Genomic DNA, 24,066 nt, shown 5'->3' on the forward strand with positions numbered 1-24,066 from the left:
TCCGGTGGCAGGTCCTTGGCAGTGTTTTCACGGCGCTGTCTGCCGCCCTTCCTGACTGATTTTTCTGTCGCCATGAAGTTCAGACTGAATGGCTTCAGAACATTCAAAGGCTTCCTTCGTCTGGTCAGACAAGAATTAGCTTCGGGAGAATTGATGTGATGTTGTAAGAACTCTACAAATGAATGCAGACTATGAGAACCAACGGATTCTCCCACGGACATGTATCTGTGACAGCATTAGAGATGCAAGGGAAGGGGAAGAGTTCATATGCATTCTCAGAAGATTTTGAAGATAAATCAGTTTAGAAGACATTGACCTCATAGTCCGAAGACATTCACTCATATGTAGAGAGTTGGTTCCAGATTTGTACGAATCCACGAATAAGTACAAGTGAGGAATCTAACTACTTTGTGAAGCATAAGTGAACATACTTGGCATGTTATGAGATTCAGAAAAGGATAGATTCAATTTTTTGGGACAGAAACCACTTGTGGTTGAAAAGGATGAATCTATCAGATCAAAAAGGACTGTAAAAAGAGTTTTTATTTACCACTCGAGGAACTGCTAGACGGAGTAGGAGATGAGGCCGAGCAGTTCAATCTTCCGTGCCCTAACTTGGAGACGGAGGACACCTATGGCGACAACGGAGAAGACGATGTCCACGGCCGGCGTGAGGACGGCGTCGGTGAGGTCACGGCAGCTAAGCGCTTCATCACCGGCATCGTCGAGGTCTAGCGGTGGCGCTAGGGTTTGTGCGAGAAGGAGAAGTGGAAGAAGGGATAATGAATGGGGTGTGGCGTGTATTTATAAGGACAGGGATGGCACAGCGTTATTATGCAGGTGCCCCTGGCGGTTCACATCTGAAGGACACGTGGCGAACATGCAACACATTGGAGGTTGTTCCATGTTCCCACGCATGCCTGGATTGTCGGGTGCTCATTCCCGCTTCCCCGGGTTTCAGGCAAAAAGGATAGAGCATTTAAATCATATTTAATGTTTGTCTCTGTGTCTTCTGCTGACAAGGATGCAGAGAAGACATTCCACGGTTTCAATAAAATGCATATGATTTGGACAGATAGATTTGAGACGGGAGCATAGATAGGTTAGCGTCCGATCACATTCACTTAGTTCAAAAGATTCGAAACGAGAAGACATAGCTATAAGTGAATGATGTAGAGGACAGAACGCTAATATATGAATATATTCGAATAAGACAAAATCAATATAGTGAAGATAAACATGAAGTCATGTTAATATTGAAGACAAACCAAACACGAAGATTTTGTAAATGTAACACCAACAAAAAATACTTCAAGCAAAAGTTTTGTGGTGGCGTTACCCACCGTATAGGAAGTATTAGACCCAGACACGACGCACAATTATCGTGGCACTCCGAAGTCAAATTCCGCGTTAATGTATTCACACTTAGAGTCTAAGTCTTCATTAGTTGAAGATATACGTTACTTCGTGTGTTGCACATCTAAGTCATCAACATGCATAAGTGTTAGGATGTGTGCATGATCAAAGGACATTTGAGGATTCCAAGATATTTAGCTCACACCGCAGCTTGCAAAATCTTTTCTCATCCAAGGGCTTTGTGAAGATATCTGACAGTTTCTCTTCAGTGTTGACGTGAATGATATCAACATCTTCCTTCATGACATGATCTCTAAGAAAGTGATGATGGATATGAATGTGCTTTGTCTTCAAGTGCTGAACTGGGTTGTTGGCAATCTTGATGGCGCTTTCATTGTCGCAGTAGAGTGGCACTTGCTTCATATGAATGCCAAAGTCTTTGAGTGTTTGCTTCATCCATAGAATCTGAGCACAGCAAGATCCAACAGCAATGTATTCAGATTCAGCAGTGGAAAGAGATACACAGTTCTGCTTCTTTGAAGACCAACACACAAGTGATCGTCCCAGAAAATGACATGTGCCTGATGTAGACTTGCGATCCACCTTGTCACCAGCATAATCAGCATCCGAGAATCCAACTGGATCAAACTTTGAGCCCTTTGGATACCATAATCCTAGTGTTGGGGTGTAAGCCAAATATCGAAGAATTCGCTTCACGGCTAAGTGATGCGATTCATTTGGTGCCGCTTGGAATCGGGCACACGTGCAAACACTAAGCATGATATCTAGCCTAGATGCACATAAATAAAGCAAAGAACCAATCATGGAGCGGTATACCTTTTGATCGAACTCTTTACCATTGGCGTCAGGACCCAGAGGACTTTTGGTTGGCATGGGCATCGTATAACCTTTGCAGTCTTGCATTCCAAACTTCTTCAGGCAATCTTTGAGGTATTTCTCTTGAGATATGAAGATGTCGTTGCATTGCTGCCGTATTTGAAGACCAAGGAAGAACTTCAGCTCACCCATCATGGACATCTGGTATTGCTCTTGCATCATGTGTCCAAACTCATCACTGTATTTCTGATTAGTGCAGCCGAAGATAATGTCATCCACATATATTTGGCACACAAACAGTTCACCATCATATGTCTTCGTGAAGAGTGTGGGATCCAGGGACCAGGTTTGAAGCCTTTGCTCTTCAAGAAGTCTTTGAGTGTGTCATACCAAGCACGAGGGGTTTGTTTGAGGCCATGCAGTGCCTTGTTGAGCTTGTAAACCATTTCAGGATGTTTTGGATCTTCAAAACCAGGCGGTTGTGCAACATACACTTCTTCTTCAATCTTGCCATTTAGAAAGGCACTCTTCACATCCATTTGATACAGAAGGATGTTATGATGATTCACATAGGCTAACAGTATGCGTATAGCTTCAATCCTAGCCACCAGAGCAAATGTTTTATCAAAGTCAATTCCTTCAACTTGAGTGTATCCTTGACCAACGAGACGAGCCTTGTTTCTGACAACTTGACCATGCTCATCTTGCTTGTTGCAATATATCCATTTAGTGCTTATGATATTGTGTTTACGAGGATCGGGATGCTTGACCAATTCCCATACATTATTCAGCTCGAATTGTTGAAGCTCTTATTGCATAGCTTGAATCCATTCAGGTTCCATGAAGGCTTCATCAACTTTCTTGGGTTCAGATATTAAGACGAATGCAAAGTGCCCATAGAAATTTGCTAGTTGTGTTGCCCTTGAACGAGTGAGTGGACTAGGTGCATTGACGCTATCAATTATCTTCTCAATCTATACTTCATTTGCAACACGAGGATGAACTGGACGAAGATTTTGCTCTTGCTGATCATTGTCATCGTTTGAAGGATTGTCTTCAGGCTGAGCATTGTCTTCAGGTTGATTAGGTGCAGAAATGATAAGTTCCTCTTCAGGTTGTACTTCAGACGGTATGATTTCTCTAGTTCACATAAGCTTGATGGATTCACTGGGTGGAATTTCATCTAGCACATTTGGCAGGTGCTCTCTTTGCGAGCCGTTAGTCTCATCGAACCGCACATCCACAGTTTCAACCACTTTATAGTGAAAGAGGTTGAAGACTCTGTAGGAGTTCGAATCCTTTTTGTAACCAAGCATAAAACCTTCATGTGCTTTTGGTGCAAATTTTGAAGTGTGATGTGGATCCTTGATCCAGCACCTAGCACCAAATACTCTGAAGTAACTGACATTTGGCTTCTTACCAGTGAGGAGTTCATAGGATGTTTTCTTCAGAAGCTTGTGAAGATAAACACAGTTGATGACATGGCATGCAGTATCAATAGCTTCAGGCCAGAACTTTCTTGGTGTCTTGTATTCATCGAGCATTGTCCGAGCCATCTCAATGAATGTTCTGTTCTTGCGTTCCATGATGCCATTCTGCTGCGGCGTGTACGGAGCTAAGAACTCATGAGTGATGCCCAGTGTATCAAGATAAGTGTCGAGGCCGGTGTTCTTGAATTCAGTGCCATTGTCACTTTTGATGTGCTTGATCTTGACGCCGTAGTTGTTCATGGCTCGATTGGCGAAGCGTCTGAAGACATGCTGCACTTCAGTCTTGTAGAGGATTATATGTACCCATGTATATCTTGAATAATCATCAACAATGATGAAGCCATAGAGACAAGCAGTAGTAGTAAGGGTAGAGTAGTGAATAGGGCCGAAGAGGTCCATGTGTAGCAGTTCGAAGGGTTGAGTCATTGTCATGATTGTCTTCGAGGGATGCTTGGCCCTCGTCATCTTTCCAGCTTCACAGGCACCGCATAAGTGATCCTTCTTAAACTTGATGCCCTCGATGCCTATGACGTGCTTCTTCTTTGCAAGAGTATGCAAGTTCCTCATGCCAGCATGCCCTAGCCTCCGATGCCAGAGCCAGTATTCTGAAGCTTTTGCAAGAAGACATATGACAAGGTGTGGTCCTGCTGAGAAATCTACCATGTACAAATCATCTTTCCGATACCCTTCAAAGACTAGAGACTTGTCAGATTCCATTAGAACAAGGAAACGATATTTTCCAAATATCACAATCATGTTCAAATCGCAAAGCATTGAGACAGACATTAAGTTGAAACCAAGGGATTTAACAAGCATCACTTTATCCATGTGCTGATCCTTTGAGATTGCAAGTCTACCTAGACCCAATACCTTGCTTTTACCAGTATCAGCAAATGTGATGTGACTTTTGTCAGACGGATGTAAGGTTGAGTCCATGAGAAGACTTCGTTCGCCAGTCATGTGATTAGTACATCCACTATCAATAATCCATTCTAAAGCAGCTGGTGTCATACCCTATAGTGCAGTTAGGGGGATAGTCTTCACGAAAAGCACTGTGAAGCATAAACATTTGACGAGCAAGTGGATTATGAAAGCTTAGATAGAGGTTAGGACTGATAGGACAAATAGCAAGCGACTCAGGAGCAAAAAACATAATAAGACCATTTGGGCATTTGATCTTGCGCCCTACAAGATGTTTTAGTTCCCCAGCAATAGCTTCAGATGAATTTGATTTTTGGCTAGAGACCTTTCCCTGCAAAAGAGAGTTAAGCTTTCTTAGCCACCCACATCTTGAAGGGTGGCTTCAAAGCAATGAGTCTAAGTGCAGCATATGAGAACTTTGGCTTTGAAGCCCTGGCAAATAGTTTTGCAGGAGGTGAATAATACTCATAGGAATAAGCAAAGTAGTTCCTGGTCTTATGAACATGGCGGTTCGATGAAACACGCTCATATTCATAGGCCTTGGTATGATTTCCCTGCAAAACATTTGTGTTAGTGCGACTCAGGTGAGTCCTTTGTCTGTATGAAGCCTTTGGACCATATGAAGCCTGTGGTCTGGGGTTTGTCTTCTTCCCTTGTGGTGTCATGACGACATTCACAGGAAGATTCTCCAGACACCTTTTGGGCACCCAGACTTTCTTCATAAGTGGCCCATTCCTGCAGTTAGTACCAATATACCTGGCAAACACTTCACCATTCTGATTCTTAAACAGTTTATAGTTTGCATCAAAGGATTCATCAATGACAATAGGATTAGCACAAGTGAAGCCAGATAGGGTGGATGGATCCACTGAAGGTTCCTTTGCAACAACCCATGTGGTTTTGGGGTACTGCTCAGGCTTCCAGAAAGAGCTCTCAGCATTCATTTTCCTTTCGAACCCAACACCCTCTTTCCTAGGGTTTTGGTTCGGAATCTGCCTTTTGAGGACATCACATAGTGTCTGATGCCCTTTGAGACTTTTGTACATCCCTGTTTCAAGCAATGTCTTCAACCTAGCATTTTCATCAGCAATAGCAGTGGCATCCTCAGCAGAGGGGTTAGTTACCACATCAATAGTTGAAGATATTGCAACAGTAGGAGCAGTAGAACATTTAGCAACAGAAGTAGCGTTAGCATGCTCAAGGCATTTAAGACATGGTGGTTCAAATCCTTCCTGAGCGGTACTGATCTGTTCAGCGCAAAGTGACTCGTTTTCCTTTTGAAGATCTTCATGAACCGCTCTCAATTTCTCAAGTTCTTGCTTCCTTTGAAGATAATCATAGGAAAGCTTTTCATGAGTTGTTGAGAGCGTTTCACGACGACTTTCAAGTTCCTCATACTTAACATGAAGATTTTTTATGTCTTCAATTAAGGACTGAGATTGAGTCATTTCAGCATCCAACAGGTCATCGCTTTTGTCCAACAGTTTTTGAATATGTTCCATAGCTTTCTGTTGTTCAGTTGCAATTTTAGCAAGTGTTTTGTAGCTGGGTTTGGAACCACAATCAGAGTCATCTTCACTGGATGTTTGATAGTGAGCATTGCGTGAGTTTACCATGCCACTGCGTGCCATGAAGCAATAGGTGGGAGAGGAGTTGTCCTTGTCATTAGCATCGGCGTCGGTGAGGAAGTCATTGTCTTCAGTGTTGAAGATGGACTTGGCAACGTAGGCTGTAGCCAGACTTGCAACGCTAGAGTTGGACTCCTCCTCAGACTCCACCGCCGGCTCCTCAGAAGTAGACTCCTCCTCTAAATCCATTTCCTTGCCAACAAACGCACGAGCCTTGCCAGATGAGCTCTTCTTGTGTGATGAAGACTTTTAGGAAGACTTGGAAGAAGGCTTTGAGTATTTCTTCTTCTTCTTGTCATCAGAATCATATCCCTTGCTCTTCTTCTTCTTCTTCTTCTTCTTCTTCTTCTTCTTCTTCTTCTTCTTCTTCTTCTTGTTCTCATTGTCCCACTGCGGACACTCAGAGATGTAGTGACCAGGTTTCTTGCACTTGTGGCATGTTCTCTTCTTGTAGTCATGAGTAGAAGCTTCATCATTCCATGAGCTGGATCGTGAAGACTTTCTGAAACCTTTCTTCTTGGTGAATTTCTGGAACTTCTTCACAAGCATAGCAAGCTCCTTTCCAATGTCTTCAGGGTCATCATAACTGCAGTCAGATTGTTCTTCAGATGTGGAAACCGATTTTGCCTTCAAAGCGCGAGTTCAGCCATAGTTGGGACCGTAGATATCTCTTTTCTCAGAAAGCTGAAACTCATGTGTGTTGAGCCTTTCAAGTATGTCAGACGGATCGTGTGTCTTGAAGTCAGGGTGTTCTTGAATCATCAGGGCTAGGGTGTCAAACGAGCTATCAAGTGATCTCGGGAGTGTCTTGACGATTTCATGCTTGGTGATCTCAGTAGCGCTGAGAGCTTGAAGCTCATTTGTGATGTCAGTGAGGCGATCAAACGTGAGCTGAACATTATCATTGTCGTTTCTCTTGAAGCGGTTGAAGAGGTTGCGAAGGACACTGATGCTTTGATCTCTCTGGGTTGAGATGCCTTCGTTGACCTTGGAGAGCCAGTCCCAGACTAGCTTTGATGTTTCCAGAGCACTCACATGGTCTTATTGCCCTTTGGTCAGATGACCACAGATAATGTTCTTGGCAGTGGAATCCAGTTGAACGAACTTCTTGACATCAGAAGCGGTGACACCTTCACCAGCCTTGGGAACGCCATTCTTGAAGACATACCAGAGATCGACATCAATGGCTTCAAGATGCATGCGCATCTTATTCTTCCAGTAGGGATATTCAGTTCCATCGAATACGGGGCACGCAGCGGAGACTTTGATTGTCCCTGCAGTCGACATAGCTAAAACTCTAGGTGGTTAAACCGAATCACACAGAACAAGGGAGTACCTTGCTCTGATACCAATTGAAAGTGCTTGTTATCGACTAGAGGGGGGTGAATAGGCGATTTTTATGGAAGTCTTCAAAACATGGGAGTTTCGAAGGCAAACGATAGAAATGAACCTATAACCATGCAGCGGAAGGTAGACTACTCTAGACAAGCCATAGTAAAGTATTCAATGAAGTGAGAGCACGAAGACTAATAGCAGCTAGGCAGTACGGATCAGGATGGAAGAAAGTATGAAACCAATCAGAACAAACAGTCACACAGTGAAGACAAATGGATAATGCAAACAGGCAATGACTTCACAAGGACCAAGTGTAAATAAAGAGATGGGAAGGATAGAACCAGTTGCTTGTTGAAGACAATGATTTGCTGGACCAGTTCCAGTTGCTGTGACAACTGTACGTCTGGTTAGGGAGGCTGAGATTTAACTCAGAAGACCGTGTCTTCACCTTATTCCCCTTAAGCTAAGGACACCCAGCCCTCGATCAATCACTCTGATAAGTCTTGAAGGTAGACTTCCAAACCTTCACAAACTTCGTTCACCAGCGATCCATAATGTGGGTACAACCCACTTGGGTGCGCCAGGAGAGGGGCGTGCCCTGATGGGTTGTGCCCACCCAGGGGCCCCTCTCTGGTGGGTCTTGGCTCCAAAAATTCTTATTATTGATATAAAAGATCCTCGCAGAGTTTCGTTCCATTCCGAGAACTTTCATTTCTGCACAAAAACAACACCATGGTAGTTCTGCTGAAAACAGCGTCAGTCTGGGTTAGTTTCATCCAAATCATGCAAATTAGAGTCCAAAACAAGAGGAAAAGCGCAAGAAAAAGTAGATACATCGGGGACGTATCAGTGCAGTAGGTTGAGGAGAAACTCTTTGTGTCTCCGGTCGAGGTGACGATACCCTGATCAAACCCCTCAAAGGATGGTTTTCCATAGTAACAACTGACAGTAAATTTCAGCATGTAATATAAATTTTTCCTTACCAAAGGCCCTTCACTCCCCAGCAACGGCTCTAAAAAATAGTCTTGATGAGCCACAAGTATAGGGGATCAATCGTAGTCCTTTGGATAAGCAAGAATGTCGAACCCAACAGGGAGCAGAAGGAAATGGCAAGTGGTTTTCAGCAAGGTATCTTCTGCAGGCACTGAAATTGTCGGTAACAGATAATTCGATAACAAGATAATTTGTAATGAGCAAGTAATAGTAATGGTAACAAAAGTACAGCAAGGTAGCTATCGGGGCTTTGGGACTGGGCGCACCCAGGCCCGTCCGCCTACAACCCAGCGTAGGCATCGTCAAGGTGCCCGAAGAGGCCCAAGGTCAAGACTTCATGAGCAAAGCCCTCGCGAGGCCCCCACCTCGCAAGGTAGGCATTGGTAAGCGTCGTCAGGTGCCTCAAGGGCTTCACAAGGAGCATCCTCCCGAGGGGCGGCCACTTCTAGGCTCGCCACCCCGCCTCGCGATGCATGTGGGTGACGAGCCATGACAGGCGGAGCCAGGAAGGCACCAGCGGGCGCAGACCAGGGCAGTTTCCTCTTTGGTGCTTAAGGAAAAGGCCAGCACGCGGGTTCCTAAGGCATCCCCCAAAGGTTTCCCCTTTGGTGCAACAGGACGAAGACCATACGCTCGGTAGGACGGAGGTCATCACCGAGCCCACCTACACGTCACGACCAGAAGCTTTGCAGTCGAAGACCACCTTTAGTCAGGATAGGGTGTACTCCTGTCCCCCTTAGAATTTGGCCGTTGTGGTATCCCTTCCCGCCTAGAGCCTTCGGGCGAAGAGGACTAGGCCAGTATAAGTGTAGGTAGTCTCCACCATAGAGGGGGGTTCGAGTTCACCTGCTCTCCCTTGTACTAGTTCATCCCCATCCTCCTCGTGAGGCAAACCACCACAAAGCAGGAGTAGGGTTTTACACCACAAGGTGGCCCGAACCTAGGTAAATCCCCATTGAGGGAGTCATGGACTAAGGGGTCCTCGGGGCGACAACCCATTTTACATGGGCCACACTGATGGGGCCGTATAGTGATAGGAGACCTATGAAGCCGTGGTGTGCCCTCCAAGTCAAGAAGGCACAAGATCTCTTTAAACCCTTACGTTAATCTATCTTCGGTAACCCTAACCCTACCGGTGTCTATATAAACCGATGGTTGTTAGTCTTTAGGGCTAGAGCTACATTCGTCACCTCATCACCTTAGGGTTTAGCTCATACGAATCTCGAGGTAGATCTACTTTGTAGACCATATTATACATCCAATACAATCAAGCAAGACGTAGGGTATTACCTCTCTGAGAGGGCCTGAACCTGGGTAAACACTGTGTTTGTCATCCCTTGTTCCCCATCGATCCTATATCCACAGCTCGGGACCCCTTACCCCAAGGTCTGCCAGTTTTGACACCGACATTGGTGCTTTCATTGAGAGTTCCACTGTAGGGTCGCCTAGAGGATCGATGGCTCGCCTGATCATAGGAGAAGGCATTGGATCCGACGACCTTTTCATCCCCAGACAACTCTTCGTCTTTGGCAGCATCGTGTTGCATGCAGACCCAACTGGTCATCTGGGTCAGGTCGAAGCTTTCGTCCCTGGACACCGAATTCAATTTAGCGGTCTGGAATATGTCATGGACACACGGGGCGATCTGGTTTTCACCGGATTCACTTCCCCCTCCCGCACGCTCGCCATGCTCACTCCAGAGTTCCTTTTCGATCCGATTGGTAGACCAGTCTCGACAGCTTCGAGCCAGGAGAGCTCCACTTTGAGCAAGGGTCGGACTCCTCCTCCGCACGGACACGTCACAACTGCGGAAAACCTATCCTCGACCCTCAAGGTAGAATCAGGAGGCAGAGGCCAAGAGTCAATCTCGGCCGAACCTTCCTTTCATGATGCTCACCCGGCCTTGAGCCCTTATGACAAAGCGGCAGCCAACGGCCAGGGATCATCCCCAGCCCAAATCAGCTCAATCTCGAACCCTGACGGGGAAGCCACAAGCAAAAAACCAAAGCCCGTCCTTGACCTCCAGTGACGGCCCGGACCCCCTCAAGGATCCGGCTCCGTACCTCGAACTCAGCGCGGCCAGCAAAAATCAAGGACCGGCCAGGGCATTGATCGGCCCCTGCGCCATTACAATGGAGTTCGACCCGGAGCCCTCTTGCTCGGAGACCCTCGCAATGGTAAACGAAGCGCTAGACCGAATTCAGAAAATGACCATCCAGGAGGACCTGCCCTCTGCCTTCAATCATCGATCCATCGAGGTGTACAATAGGGAATTTTGTGTCCCACCCACCACCCATTTGGTAGCCACTATCGATGATTTAACTGATATGCTAGACTATAATTCGGAAAATGTCGAATACATGGACGAGGAGGACGTAGCCACGGCCAATGCTGAGGTCGCCCCCCAGTCGCGGGCCATTGGTCGGCCACATCCACCTACGACCTTTACATGGTGGACAGCCCAAAGGAGGGCGACGAAACTCCTGATCAGGACCGAGGCAAGCCCAGAGATGAGCTGCCCAAATGCTGAAATAGCGCCATCGATCAAAGCCACAATGAAGCCGCGGAGAACGACACCATAAATAACACGGACGACCATGCAGGGGACGCAGCCAACAAACATCATCAGGATGACCCTGCGAGGCAGGAGTACCCGCCCAATCAAGAAAACCACAATGACTCCAAGGATAGCAACTACCTCCCACTCTCCAAAGAGGAGTCCAGTCTCGGGGATGATAATTTCATCGTCCCCAAAAACCCTCTAGAGCAGGACGATTCAAGCGGAGGCTTTTGGCCACCGCCTGCATCTTAAAGAAGCAAAAACGCAAAATCAAGGCCTAATAGGACACCCTCAACAACTGATGGACCAAAGTCCTAGCCGCCGAAGAAGGGTATGGCCGCGAACAGCCAACCAAAAATTATCCTAAGCGAAGACTCCTTCTGTTGTTCGACGACGAGGCCGTAGAGCCCACACGCCTGATATACACAAGCGCCAAGCAGCCGGACCGCCCCCTAGAGGGTGGGACAAAGAAGCTAACGAGGCGGAACACCCAGCTGCCCCACCTCATCGTTATGGCAAGGATCAAGAGCGGCCCACTTAAGAGTACGAGCCCCGCCATGACCTATACACCTGAGGAGGCCGCACCAGGTCCATTTATGGACCCAGAGAAGACCCTCCTGCTTATCGGGAAGGATACTAAGATCGGCTAAACCGAAACGATAGAATCCGGGAGCAGCAGTGGATTCGGAGGGCCGAAGACCTCCGACATGATGTAGCCCGAGTTCGGGGTGCCACACACCCCCGTGCTTTACAGAGAGGGTAATGCAACACCATTTCACGGAAGGCTTCAAGCCCATAAATATTGAATCATACGATGGAACCACAGATCCAGCCGTATGGATAGAGGATTTCCTCCACATTCACATGCCGCGAGGAGATGACCTCCACGCCATCAAATATTTGTCGCTAAAGCTTAAAGGTCCAGCTCGACACTAGTTGAATAGCCTTCCTGAAGACTCTATAGGCCACTGGGAAGAGCTTAAGGACACTTTTCGAGCAAACTTTCAGGGCACCTATGTCCGGCCTCCGGATGCGGACGACCTAAATCGTATCACACAACAACCCAGAGAATCTGCCCGAAATTTTTGGAACCGATTCTTGACCAAGAAAAATCAGATCGTCGATTGTCCGCATGCCGAAGCATGGGCTGCCTTCAAGCATAGTGTCAAGGATGAATGGCTCGTATGGCAGCTCGGCCAGGACAAACCAAGAACTATGGCAGCCCTTACTTCCCTAATGACCCGCTTTTGCGCAGCAAAGACAGTTGTCTTGCTCGCAAAAACACCAACCCAGACACACCTGGTTCCTTCGAGGTTTGGGACAGAAATGGAAAGCCCCGATGCAGCAAGAATAAGCGTCGCCACATTGGCGGCGAGGGCGAGCATACGATAGTAAATTCCGGAATCCTAAACCAGAAGTCCGGACCCCGAAAGAAAGCCTAATCTTCGACATCGCGCCTTTTTGCATCGGCGATCACGCCCTCCTCGGCCGAACAGCATTTGCCAAATTCAATGCCATCCCACATTACACGTACCTCAACTTGAAGATGCATGGTCCCTCGGGCGTCATAACCATCAATGGTAACACAGAACGCTCGCTTCGAACCAAAGAGCACACTGCGGCCCTAGCGGCCGAACAGCACAACGACCCATATGGGCCCGGATGCTGACCCGCCGTAAAGGCCGGCGACAATGGTAAACGGGTTTGAACCTGTTCCCTGTCATGGGAGCCTGCATGTGTTCGCCACAAATAGGGATATGCGCCCCACGACATGCCCACTGATACGTCTCCAATGTATCTACAATTTTTGATTGTTCCATGCTATTATATTATTTGTTTTGGATGTTTTATATGCATTAATATGCTATTTTATATTATTTTTGGGACTAACCTATTAACCTAGAGCCAGTGCCAGTTTCTGTTTTTGCCTTGTTTTTGAGTTTCACAAAAAAGGAATACCAAACGGAGTCCAAACAGAATAAAACCTTCACGATGATTTCTCATGGACCAGAAGACACCCAGGAGACTTGGAGATCAAGTCGGAAGAGCCACGAGGCGTCCACAAGGGGGAGGGCGTGCCCAGGGGGTAGGGTGCCCCTGTCATCTAGGACCCTCGTGACTCCCCTGACCTAATTCTTTGTCCTATATTCACATATATTCCCAAACCACCAGAGGCGTCCACGAAAACACTTCTCCACTGCCGCAACCTCCTGTTCTAGTGAGATCCCATCTTGGGGCCTTTTCCGGCATCCTGCCGTAGGGGGATTCGATCACGGAGGGCTTGCACATCAACTCGATTGCCCTTTCAATGAAGCGTGAGTATTTTACCTCAGACCTACGGGTCCATACCTAGTAGCTAGATGGCTTCTTCTCTCTCTTTGATTCTCAATACCATGTTCTCCTCGATGTTCTTCGAGATCTATCTGATGTAATCTTCTTTTGCGGTGTGTTTGTCGAGATCCGATGAATTGTGGATTTATGATAAACTTATCTATGAATATTATTTGAATCTTCTCTGAATTCTTTTATGCATGATTTGATATCTTTGTAATTCTCTTCGAACTATCGGTTTGGTTTGGCCAACTAGATTGGTTTTTCTTGCAATGGGAGAAGTGCTTAGCTTTTGGTTCAATCTCGCGGTGTCCTTTCCTAGTGACAGTAGGGGCAGCAAGGCACGTGTTGTATTGTTGCCATCGAGGATAAAAAGATGGGGTTTACATCATATTGCTTGAGTTTATTCCTCTACATCATGTCATCTTACTTAATGCGTTACTCTGTTCTTCACGAACTTAATACTCTAGATGCAGGCAGGAGTCGGTCAATGTGTGGAGTAATAGTAGTAGAAGCAGAATCGTTTTGGTCTACTTGACACGGATGTGATCCCTATATTTGATAACCATTGCCTTAGATATCATCATAACTTTGCGCTCTTCTATCAATTGCTCGACAGTAATTTGTTCACCCACCGTATCATTTCCTATCTTGAGAGAAGCCTCTAGTGAAACCTATGTCCCCCGGTCTATTTTCCATCATATAAGTTTCCGATCTACTATTTTGCAATCTTTTACTTGCCGATCTATAAACCAAAAAAAACCCAAAAATATTTACTTTATCTTTTGTTTAGTTTCATCTATCTTTATCATATCTCACTTTTGCAAGTAACCGTGAAGGGATTTACAACCCCTTTATCGCGTTGGGTGCAAGTTGTTTGATTGTTTGTGCGGGTATTAGTGATTTGTGTGTTGTCTCCTACTGGATTGATACCTTGGTTCTCTAATTGAGGTAAATACTTATCTCTACTTTGCTGCATCACCCTTTCCTCTTCAAGGGAAAAACCAACGCAAGCTAAATAAGTAGCACCCACATTGTTCACGCTCCACATGCCTCGTCATCACAACTTCTCCCTCAAAATACCATGGGCAGCCGTGAGACAAACATTAATAAATCTGACGTGCATGTTCGGTTAAGCCAAACTTCGGAATTACCTCGTCTTCGGACGACCCGGGGACCAATTCTGGATACCCCCAAGCATAAAGCTTCATCAGCAGGGTCCTCGCCCATCAAGGTCTCATCCAAGGTCCCAACCCCACCCATCAGAAGCAAAGGCGCAGACGTGTAGCAGAGCACAGTGAAGGCTTCAACTTACGCATCAAGGCCCTACATGAACCTATACTCCGTAAACTTTCATTTTCTTTTTCTTTTACAAGTACTGCCTTCGCAGTTCGAATTGTATGGTTAGATGTCCCGAGCCTACGAGAAATAATAAAAGTACCCTTTTATGATGTTCGGATATCCGCATCTCGCATTTTGTCTATTCCCTTTCCAATTCTCCCCTCGCTCTTCGAATAGCTCGGCATGAAAACATGATCAGTTATATAACCCGGAGCTTGATTTCTCCATCATCTTGACGCACCAAGTCTGACACCGCTTACCGCTGAGTGTCCAGCATCCTGGATATTGCACTATACGCATGAAGTTCCGAACCATGTCTTAGGTCAATAGTTGGGTTGCCCAGCTCTTGTGCTTGCCCCATATGTTCTGCACGTTCGGCTTAGAGGGCAAAGGGAGAACCCCTGCGATTGTACTTCTGGCTCGCCCGGTCAAGTACCTCTAGAGGAGAAAGCCGAAAACTGACTGTCATGGTAAGCATGAACTAATCAGCGATCCGACGACGAGGTTTGACTCTAAAAATCATTGGCGATTTCACCGTGACACACGAAGGTTTCGTCTTACCACAAACCATGTTATCAAAAAAGGGCAAGTTTTCAGCCCCAAGTACATCACAATACACCCGGGCTAGTCCTTAGTCCCCATCATTAAGCTCCTAAGGCTAAGTGAAAGCAGTAAAACTGAATAGTCTGATTGCCTAGTTTTGCTCACGCACTACCGCCTCTGGGTACCAAGACGTTGGCTAAGGGTAACCATGCAGAGATGAAAACACCCCTCATGACATTCACCTGGGGGCCGAAGCCGACGACTGCTAGCTTTCAGATTTAACATACGACCGAATAAGAGTCAAAATTAAAAATTATGATGCTACGTCTTGAGCTTGCATTGGTTTTCCCTAAAGAGGAAGGGATGATGCAGCAGAGTACCGTAAGTATTTCCCTCAGTTTTTTAGAACCAAGGTATCAATCTAGTAGGAGGCCATGCTCAAGTCCCTCGTACCTACACAAAATGATAGCTATTCGCAACCAACGCGATTAGGGGTTGTCAAGCCCTTCACGGACACTTACGAGAGTGAGATCTGATAGATATAATATTTTTGGTATTTTTGATATAAAGATGCAAAGTAAAAAGTAAAGGCAAAGTAAAAAAGCAAAGCAAGATTAAAGTGATGGAGATTGATATGATGAGAATAGACCCGGGTGCCATAGGTTTCACTAGTGGCTTCTCTCAAGAGCATAAGTATTCTACGGTGGGTGAACAAATTACTGTTGAGCAATTGACAGAATCGAGCATAGTTATGAGAATATCTAGGCATGATCATGTATATAGGCATCACATCTGTGACAAGTAGACCGAAACGATTCTGCATCTACTACTATTACTCCACTCATCGACCGCTATCCAGCATGCATCTAGAGTATTAAGTTAAAAACAGAGTAACGCCTTAAGCAAGATGACATGATGTAGAGAGATAAATTCATGCAATATGAAATAAACCCCATCTTGTTATCCTCGACGGAAACGATGCAATACGTGCCTTGCTTCCCCTTCTGTCACTTGGTAAGGACACCGCAAGATCGAACCCAAAGCTAAGCACTTCTCCCATGGCAAGAACTACCAATCTAGTTGGCCAAACCAAACGGATGATTCGAAGAGACTTGCAAAGATAACCAATCATACATAAAAGAATTCAGAGAAGATTCAAATATTATTCATAGATAGACTTGATCATAAACCCACAATTCATGGGTCTCAACAAACACACCGCAAAAAGAAGATTACATCGAATAGATCTCCAAAAGAGAGGGGGAGAACTTTGTATTGAGATTCAAAGACAGAGAAGAAGCCATCTAGCTACTAATTATGGACCCGACGTTCTGAGATAAACTACTCACACTTCATCGGAGGGGCTAGGATGATGTAGAAGCCCTCCGTGATGATGGCCCTCTTCCGGCGGAGCTCCGGAACAAGCCCCAAGATGGGATCTCGTGGATACAGAAAGTTGCGGCAGTGGAATTAGGTTTTTGGCTCCCGTTCTGACCGTTTGGGGATACGTGTGTATATATAGGAGGAAGAAGTACGTTGGTGGAGCACCGAGGGGCCCACTAGGCAGGGGCGCGCTCTAGGGGGGCGCCCCCCACCCTCGTGACCTCCTCTTTGACTCCCTGGCGTAGGGTCCAAGTCTTCTGGATCACGTTCGGTGAGAAAATCACGTTCCCGAAGATTTTATTCCGTTTGGACTCCGTTTGATATTTTGTTTCTCCGAAACACTGAAATAGGCAAAAAAACAGCAATTCTGGGCTGGGCCTCCGGTTAATAGGTAATATAAAAGTGGAAAATAAAGCAAGATATAGTCCAAAACAATAGATAATATAGCATGGAGCAATCAAAAATTATAGATACGTTGGAGACGTATCAGGCATCCCCAAGCTTAATTCCTGCTCGTCCTCGAGTAGGTAAATGATAAGAAGAGAATTTTTGATGCGGAGTGCTACTTGGCATATTTTCAATGCAAATCTTCTTAGTTGTGGTATGAATATTTAGATTCGAAAGATTCAAGACAAAAGTTTATATTGACATAAAAATAATAATACTTCAACCATACTAACAAAGCAATTATGTCTTCTCAAAATAACATGGCCAAAGAAAGTTATCCCTACAAAATCATATAGTCTGTCTATGCTCTATCTTCACCACACAAAGTATTTAAATCATGCACAACCCCGATGACAAGCCAAGCAATTGTTTCATACTCTAACTTTTTCAAAAGTTTTTCAATCTTCACGCAATACATGAGCGTGAAACATGGATATAGCACTATAGGTGGAATAGAATGGTGGTTGTGGAGAAGACAAAAAGGAAAAGATAGTCTCACATCAACTAGGCGTATCAACAGGCTATGGAGATGCCCATCAATAGATATCAGTGTGAGTGAGTAGGGATTGCCATGCAACGGATGCACTAGAGCTATAAAATGTATGAAAGCTCAAAAAGAAACTAAGTGGGTGTGCATCCAACTTGCTTGCTCACGAAGACCTAGGGCAATTTGAGGAAGCCCATCATTGGAATATACAAGCCAAGTTCTATAATGTAAAATTCCCACTAGTATATGAAAGTGATAACATGAGAGACTCTCTACTATGAAGATCATGGTGCTACTTTGAAGCACAATATATGAGACACACTATATCATGGTGCTACTTTGAAGCACAAGTGTGGAAAAAAAGATAGTAGCATTGCACCTTTTTGGGGGGGGGGCTTCTTTTTTTTCTTTGGCCTTTCTCTTTTTTTTGGCCATTCTTTTTTTTATTTGGCCTTTCTCTTTTTTTTTATTTGGGACAATGCTTTATTAATGATGATCATCACACTTTTATTTATTTACAACTCAATGATTACAATTCGATTACTAGAACAAAGTATGACTCTATATGAATGCCTCCGGCGGTGTACCGGGATATGCAATGAATCAAGAGTGACAAGTATGAAAAAATTATGAATGGTGGCTTTGACGCAAATACTATGTCAACTACATGATCATGCTAAGCAATATGACAATGATGAATGTGTCATGATGAACTAGATGGTGGAAAGTTGCATGGCAATATATCTCGGAATGGCTATGGAAATGCCATAATAGGTAGGTATGGTGGCTGTTTTGAGGAAGGTATATGGTAGGTGTATGATACCGGCGAAAGGAGCGCGGTATTAGAGAGGCTAGCAAAGGTGGAAGGGTGAGAGTGTGTATAATCCATGGACTCAACATTAGTCATAAAGAACTCATATACTTATTGCAAAAATCTAGAAGTTATCAAAGAAAAGTATTATGCGCATACTCCTAGGGGGATAGATTGGTAGGAAAAGACCATTGGCCGTCCCCGACCACCAGTCATAAGGAAGACAATCAATAAATAAATCATGCTCCGACTTCATCACATAACGGTTCACCATACGTGCATGCTACGGGAATCACAAACTTCAACACAATTATTCTTTAAATTCACAACTACTCAACTAGCATGACTTTAATATTATCACCTCCATATCTCAAAACAATTATCATGCTTCAATCTTTTCTTAGTATTCAACACACTCAAAAGAAAGTTTCACAAATCTTGAATACCAAGCATATTATTATTAAGCAAATTACCATGCTATTAAGAGACTCTCAAAATAATTTAAGTGAAGCATGAGAGATCAATAGTTTCTTTAAAACAAATCCACCACCGTGCTCTAAAAGATATAAGTGAAGAACATAGAGCAAAGTTATAATGCTCAAAAGATATAAGTGAAGCACATAGAGCAAAACTACTTAGCTCAAAAGATATAAGTGAAGCACATAGAGCAAAACTACTTAGCTCAAAAGATATAAGTGAAGCACATAGAGTATTCTATCAAATTTTAATTCATGTATGGCTCTCTCAAAATGTGTGTACAGCAAGGATGATTGTGGCATACTAAGACACAAAGACACAAATAATACAAGATGCTCCAAGCAAAACACATATCATGTTGGTGAATAAAAATATAGCTCCAAGTAAATTACCGATGGAAGTGGACGAAAGAGGGGATGCCTTCCGGGGCATCCACAAGCTTTGACTTTTTGGTGTACTTGGATTATCTTGGGGTTGCCATGGGCATACACAAGCTTAGGCTCTTGACACTCCTTGTTCCATAATCCATCACAAGAATTCACCCAAAACTTGAAAACTTCAAAACACAAAACTTAAAGCAGAAAACTCGTGAGCTCCGTTAGCGAAAGAAAACAAAAGACCACTTCAAGGTACTGTAATGAACTCATTCTTTATTTATATTGGTGTTAAACATACTTATTCCAACTTATCTATGGATTATAAACTATTTTACTAACAATAGATTCATCAAAATAAGCAAACAACACATGAAAAACAGAATCTGTCAAAAACCAAACAGTCTGTAGTAATCTGTAGCTAGCGCAAGATCTGGAACCCCAAAAATTCTAAAATAAATTTCTGGACGTGAGGAATTTATCTATTAATCATCTTAAAAAATACTTAACTAAATAGCGGTCTTCAAATAAAAATGACAGCAGTTCTCGTGAGCGCTAAAGTTTCTGTTTTTTACAGCAAGTTCAACAAGACTTTCCCCAAGTCTTCCCAACGGTTCTACTTGGCACAAACACTAATTAAACACAAAAAACACAACCAAAACAGAGGCTAAATAATTTATTTATTACTAAGCAGGAGCAAATAGCAAGGAATAAAAATAAAATTGGGTTGCCTCCCAACAAGCACTATCGTTTAACGCCCCTAGCTAGGCATAAAAGCGAGGATAGATCTAGGTATTGCCATCTTTGGTACGCAATCCATAAGTGGCTCTCATAATAGTTTCATATGTTAATTTTATTTTATTTCTTGGAAAGTGTTCCATGCCCTTTTTTAATGGAAATTGAAATCTAATATTCCCTTCCTTCATATCAATAATCGCACCAACCGTTCTAAGGAAAGGTCTACCAAGAATAATAGGGCAAAAGGATTGCAATCTATATCAAGAACAATGAAATCTATGGGAACATAATTCCTATTTGCAACAATAAGAACATCATTAATTCTTCCAATAGGTTTCTTAATAGTGGAATCCGCAAGATGCAAGTTTAGAGAGCAATCATCAAAATTACAGAAATCTAGTAAATCACACAAAGTCTTGGGAATAGTGGAGACACTAGCACCCAAATCACACAAAGCATAAAACTCATGATCTTTAATTTTAATTTTAATAGTTGGTTCCCACTCATCATAGAGTTTTCTAGGGATAGAAACTTTCAACTCAAGTTTTTCTTCATAAGATTGCATCAAGGCATCAACAATATGTTCGGTGAAGGCTTTATTTTGACTATAAGCATGTGGAGAATTTAGCACAGATTGCAACAAGAAAATACAATCAATTAAAGAGAAACTTTCATAATTAAATTCCTTGAAATCCAATATAGTGGGTTTAGCAACATCTAGATTTTTATTTCTTTCAATCCCACTTTCATCAATTTCATCATTAAGATCTAAATACTCCGAATTTTTAGAACGCCTTCTAGGTAAAGGAAGATCATATTCAGTTTCATCAAGATTCATATTGCAAAACAAAGATTTAATAGGGGACACATCAATAACTTTTAGATCTTCATCTTGATTTTCATAGGAATTGGAAGAACACGCTTTAATAAAGGCATCTTTGGAAGCACGCATCCTAGCGGTTCTTTCCTTGCACTCATCAATGGAAATTCTCATGGATTTGAGAGACTCATTGATATCATGTTTAGGAGGAATAGATATAAGCTTTAAAGAATCAATCTCAAGAGAAATTCTATCAACGTTTCTAGCCAAATCTTCAACTTTAAGCAATTTCTCCTCAAGCAAAGCATTAAAATTCTTTTGTGAATTCATAAACTCTTTAACACTATTCTCAAATTCAGTGGGCATCTTATTATAATTTCCATAAGAGTTGTTGTAGTAATTCCCATAATTATTAGAAGGATTACTAGGATATGGCCTAGGATTAAAATTCCCTCTATAAGCGTTGTTACCAAAATTATTCCTACCAACAAAATTCACATCCATAGATTCATTGTTATTCTAAATCAAAGTAGACAAAGGCATATCATTAGGATCAGAATAAACACTCTTAGTAGCAAATAATTTCATAAGTTCATCCATCTTTCCACTCAACACATTGATTTCTTCTATCGCATGCACTTTTTTATTAGAAGATCTTTCAGTATGCCATTGAGAATAATTAACCATAATATTATCTAGGAGTTTAGTAGCATCTCCTAAAGTGATTTCCATAAAAGTGCCTCCCGCGGACGAATCTAAAAGATTTCTAGAAGCAAAATTCAATCTGGCCTAAAAAATTTGTATAATCATCCACAAATTCAAACCATGAGTAGGGCAATTACATATCATTAATTTCATTCTCTCCCAAGCTTGTGCAACATGTTCATGATCAAGTTGTTTAAAGTTCATAATATCGTTTCTAAGAGAGATGATCTTAGCGGGAGGAAAATACTTAGAGATAAAAGCATCTTTGCACTTGTTCCATGAATCAATACTATTCTTAGGCAAAGATGAAAACCAAGCTTTAGCACGATCTCTAAGCGAATAAGGAAATAGCTTCAATTTAACGACATCATTATCGACATCTTTTTTCTTTCGCAGATCACATAAATCAACGAAGCTATTCAGATGAGTAGTGGCATCTTCACTAGGAAGGCCGGCGAATTGATCTTTCATAACAAGATTCAACAAAGCAGTATTAATTTCACAAGATTCAGCATCGGTAAGAGGAGCAATTGGAGTGCTAAGGAAATCATTATTATTGGTATTGGTGAAGTCACACAATTTAGTATTATCTTGAGCCATCACGACAAACAAGCAATCTAACACACGAGCAAACAAGAGCAAACGGGCAAAAGAGGCAAATAGAGAGGGAGGATAGAGAGAGAGGGAGAATAAAACGGCAAGGGTGAAGTGGGGGAGAGGAAAACGAGAGGCAACTGGCAAATAATGTAATGCGAGAGGTAGGGATTGTGATGGGTACTTGGTATGTTGACTTTTTGCGTAGACTCCCGGGCAACGGCGCCAGAAATCCTTCTTGCTACGTCTTGAGCTTGCATTGGTTTTCCCCGAAGAGGAAGGGATGATGCAGCAGAATACCGTAAGTATTTCCCTTAGTTTTTGAGAACCAAGGTATCAATCCAGTAGGAGGCCACGCTCAAGTCCCTCGTACCTGCACAAAACGATAGCTACTCGCAACCAACGCGATTAGGGGTTGTCAAGCCCTTCACGGTCACTTATGAGAGTGAGATCTGATAGATATAATATTTTTGGTATTTTTGATATAAAGATGCAAAGTAAAAAAGTAAAGGCAAAGTAAAAAAGCAAAGCAAGATTAAAGTGATGGAGATTGATATGATGAGAATAGACCCAGGGGCCATAGGTTTCACTAGTGGCTTCTCTCAAGAGCATAAGTATTCTATGGTGGGTGAACAAATTACTATTGAGCAATTGACAGAATTGAGCATAGTTATGAGAACATCTAGGCATGATCATGTATATAGGCATCATGTCCGTGACAAGTAGACCAAAACGATTCTGCATCTACTACTATTACTCCACTCATCGACCGCTATCCATCATGCATCTAGAGTATTAAGTTAAAAATAGAGTAACGCCTTAAGCAAGATGACATGATGTAGAGAGATAAATTCATGCAATATGAAATAAACCCCATCTTGTTATCCTCGATGGCAACGATGTAATACGTGCCTTGATGCCCCTTCTGTCACTTGGTAAGGACATCGCAAGATCGAACCCAAAGCTAAGCACTTCTCCCATGGCAAGAACTACCAATCCAATTGGCCAAACCAAACGGATAATTCGAAGAGACTTGCAAAGATAACCAATCATACATAAAAGAATTCGGAGAAGATTCAAATATTATTCATAGATAGACTTGATCATAAACCCACAATTCATCGGTCTCAACAAACACACTGCAAAAAGAAGATTACATCGAATATATCTCCACAAGAGAGCGGGATAACTTTGTATTGAGATTCAAAGAGAGAGAAGAAGCCATCTAGATACTAACTATGGACCCGAAGGTCTGAGGTAAACTACTCACACTTCATCGGAGGGGCTAGGATGATGTAGAAGCCCTCCATGATGACGGCCCTCTTCCGGTGGAGCTCCGGAACAGGCCCCAAGATGGGATCTCGTGGATACAGAAAGTTGTGGCGGTGGAATTAGGTTTTTGGCTCCTGTTCAGATCGTTTGGGGGTATGTGTGTATATATAGGAGGAAGAAGTACATCAGTGTAGCACCGAGGGCCCACGAGATAGGGGGCAAGCCCTAGGGGGGGCGCCCCCCACCCTCGTGACCTCCTCTTTGACTCCCTGGCATAGGGTCCAAGTCTCCTGGATCACGTTCGGTGAGAAAATCACGTTCCCGAAGATTTTATTCCGTTTGGACTTCGTTTGATATTCTGTTTCTCCGAAACACTGAAATAGGCAAAAAAAACATCAATTCTGGGTTGGGACTCCGGTTAATAGGTTAGTCCCAAAAATAATATAAAAGTGGAAAATAAAGCCCAATATAGTCCAAAACAGTAGATAATATAGTATGGAGCAATCAAAAATTATAGATACGTTGGAGACGTATCATATGACAATATAAAACAAGTCCGGCGGACGCATTATAAAGCACAAGGTCCACTTGGTACAAACTTAACACAAATCACTCAAATATTA

This window comes from Triticum aestivum, chromosome 4A (assembly GCF_018294505.1).
Source record: "Triticum aestivum cultivar Chinese Spring chromosome 4A, IWGSC CS RefSeq v2.1, whole genome shotgun sequence".
NCBI classification, from domain to species: domain Eukaryota; kingdom Viridiplantae; phylum Streptophyta; class Magnoliopsida; order Poales; family Poaceae; genus Triticum; species Triticum aestivum.